Genomic DNA, 3,874 nt, shown 5'->3' on the forward strand with positions numbered 1-3,874 from the left:
TTTTTTTTTTTTTTTTTTTTTGGTTGTGAGGTTTTGTAGGAGCATTTCACCTGATTTTAATTTGCAATTTTTGGAACATTGATTTCAGTACTTTTTTATGTACTTACACTTATGTTTGGTGACGTGTCTATTGAAATCTGTTCCCCATTTTATAATTGCTTAGCTGCCTTTTTATTACCAGATTGTAGGAATTGTTAACGTATCTTGGATATCAGTCAGATATACGCTTGTGAGTAATATTTATATATGTGGCTTGCCTATTCAATTTCTTAAGTTTCTTTTGAAGAGTTTTGTAATATTGGTAAATCCAATTTGTCGATATTTTTAATAGTTATTATTTTATCTGTTCTAAGAAGCTAGGAACTCTTCAAATGTTCTGGATTTAAGGCATTTGTCAGATACATGTAATACAAATGACTTCTCCCAGTTTATGATCTGCCTTTTTAATCTTTTAGTAGTGCTTTTTGATAATTGGAAGTTCTTAATCTAAAGAAGTCCATATGTGAGTGTTTTTATTAATGATTAGTTTTTCATTTAATTAATCTTAGCTTATCTCAAGCTGATAAGATAGTCTACTTTATTCCAGAAGATTTATTTTTTATTTTTCACATTTAGGTTTATGATTCATTTCCAATTATCCTATTAGGTACATGCATTGAATTGGTTTAGTATCATTAATTGAAAATAAATCCTTTCCCCTGCTGAATTGCAAACATGCCTTTGTTATTTATCAGGTGAATGTATGGGAGTGTTTCTGTGTCACCTCTCCCAGGGTAACAGAGATGCAAAGGATTACTCAAAGCCCATTTCTTTTGAGCAGTGAGAATCCCCAAAGGGTTAATTCCCAGGAAGCCTCAAGAAAGAAGCATTCCTTGGGAAATAGCACCGAACTCAGGTTCCTGTCAGTATTTATTCTCCAGGAAAGAAAGTAACAGAAAAGGAACATAGGTGGATACACAAAGAACAGTAAGATAATTGTCATGGCAGCAATCATTAGGTTTAGCTGCACCAAGGACATCTGCCCTTAGAGCCAGCAATTTTGCTGTGTTATAATTCTTTATCTACAACAGTGACTTTAGCCTAGGGAAAGTTTTCTGTCTTTCTCAAGCTTAACATTTCTATGTGTAATTCTAAAAAGTTAGGCTATACCTGAAATTACAGGGCCTTTGAAACTAGGTGCTGTGAAACACATTTGCTTCATTAATGTTAGTATACTTCACATTTCTGAACACTACATTTAATTCCATTGAGCTTTTTACCTATTCTTGTACCATTAACACAGTTATAATTACTGAAGCTCTACAGTAAGTCTTTATATCTAGTAGTGTAAGACTTTCAATTCTGTTAAACTTCTACAATTTTATGGTGAATATAAGACCTTTATAGCTCTATAAAATTTTAATCAATTTTACATTAAAATTGGCATTTAATCAAATCTATAAATCAATGTGGTGGAAATCTATATTTTAACAGTATTTAATCCTCCAATATAAGACTATGATATATTTTTTCCATCTATTTGGGTTTTTAAAAAAATTTCTCAACAATGTTACTAATATTTAATGTAGATGTCATAACCACATTGTGTTAGATTTATTTCTAGGCATTTAATATGTCATGATTTTATTTTAAATGGTATCATTTTCAATTTCATTTCTAATTACTTGTTTCTAATAGATAGAGAAATTAATGATCTTTGTATATTGACCATTTACCTAGAAAAGTTGGTTAATTCATTTGTTAAATCTAAGACTATGAATGTAAATTCTTTTTGATTTTTCTGCATACAGGAACATGTAATTTTCAAGTAATAACAGTTTGATTTCTTTATTGTACACACACACATGCACATATACATGCACATTCTTGTGTCAGCTTGGTGAGATGAGAGCTCTGTTTTCTCCTCCTATGTATGATGCAAAAATAGAGTTGGTACAGAGTTACTTGTGTGATATATGGAAGACAGAAATTAAGCTGCAGCTATTATTCACTGAAGATCCTCATGGTCAGATGTGGTATCAGACAGAATTTGGCAAATGTGTGTCAGAAAGAACCTGACAATTTCTAATTTATATTTGCATCCCTCCATTCTATGCGCACTTCTTTGCAGTAATGTCCCATTCCCATTGACTGCAGACCTACAGAAACAGCTTTCCACAAATCTCTCCCTAACTTGCATGTGTTAAAACCCTACTAAACATTAAGCTTGTAATTATAAAGGATAAATAACTTAAACCTCTAATAACTTTGCAAAAGCAAACAAGCAACAAAATGTATTCTCAGGCATTTAGAAGAAAGATATGTTTAATGTAAAGAAAGGATTTGAAATGGGTTTCTACTTTATGATGGCTTGCCTGGAAAATATCAGAGTTGAGTCTGAGACTGTATATAAAGACAGATATTTTCCAAAGAAAAAAGTACTATAATTAAATCATAAGCTGTTTTATATTTAAAAGTGAAATGTCTGTTGACTTCTGGTGATGTAAACCATGAAGATTGCTTAGTTATTTTCAGTTTAGCACTATGTAACATGTACTAAGTAAACATGTAAAATGCTACAAAACATTTAAAGTACTATATAAAAATTAAAATCCTACACATTAAACTTGAAATTAAAATACATCTATTCTAGTAATTTCCAGTCCAATTTTTTATGTTTTATTAACTCTTCAGTTTAAATGAAAGAATAAACACACAGATCATTCAGCTAACAAACCCATATTTAAGCAGGTAAATAGAGACATTTTGAAAAGAATAAAACAATTATAAGCAATAATAATTGAATAGATAATATGAAGTTATTAATTTTTTCAGCATGAATGCTTACATTAGACATGCCAAAATTTCAGCATAATTTTGATAAAAGAACTAAGAAAGCTGCATCTTGCAGATAAAATATTTAAATAATGTCAAATCATAGAAATCTCAATTATATACACTTAAATTTTTAATAAAGTCATTCTCTTACCTACAAATACCTAGCCTATAGCCTTATGAATAGGCAACACAGCAAAGTTAATTTCTCAAATTTTAGACCAGATTTAAGCTTCTTGAACCACCATTTTTACGAGCTCATTGCTACTTGTTTTCTGAATTTCCTTTCAATGCAGTCCGTATTACTTCATTGACCTTCTCCTAATCGACTTTCTCCTAATCAATTCCAAAGTCATTTGATCTGTTAGATATGCTCAGAATCTGCTCCCCTCCAAATATGTCTCTTCATCTCAATACCACAAATGTTAAATTCTTGCTCTTTAAACTAACACCACCACAGCTTTTTTTTAATCCCTTGGGAAAAACTTTTCTAATCATTGAATTCAAATAGCTACCTTTGCCTGATTGCCCCAAGTTTTGTTCATGTCTTACCGGCATACCCTGAAACTGGTCCTAGCTACTTCATTCTGGATTTTACCTGATATCAGTGTTGTGCTCTGACACTGCCACTGTAGACAGTACAGAGGGAAACCTGGTAAAGCGATAAGACCAAGTCACACTCCCTATTACCCTTAATTGTTCTGTAATGTTTAGCAAGCCTTTTAAGCAATCTGACCCTCAGTTTTATCCTCTGTAAAGTGGGAGCAATGGAAATAACATCAGAAGGCTATGAGATTAAGATAATATGGGTAAAAATACTCTATAAAAGTATTGCCATTATAAAATATGCTGATTTTGAAAACGTCTTTGTAATATTCTGAGATATAGCACTGATATTTTTCTCCTTAAGAAATAGTGTTGGGCCGGCCCGGTGGTGCACTGGATAGTGCGCTGCTTGGGAAGCGCAGCGGCGCTCCCGCCCGAGGGTTCGGATCCCACATACAGACCAGTTCCCGCTCACTGGCTGAGCGAGGTGCGGGAGCAACACCGAGGGTTGCAA

Source organism: Galeopterus variegatus, unplaced genomic scaffold, assembly GCF_000696425.1.
Source record: "Galeopterus variegatus unplaced genomic scaffold, G_variegatus-3.0.2 Scaffold5129, whole genome shotgun sequence".
Lineage (NCBI taxonomy): Eukaryota > Metazoa > Chordata > Mammalia > Dermoptera > Cynocephalidae > Galeopterus > Galeopterus variegatus.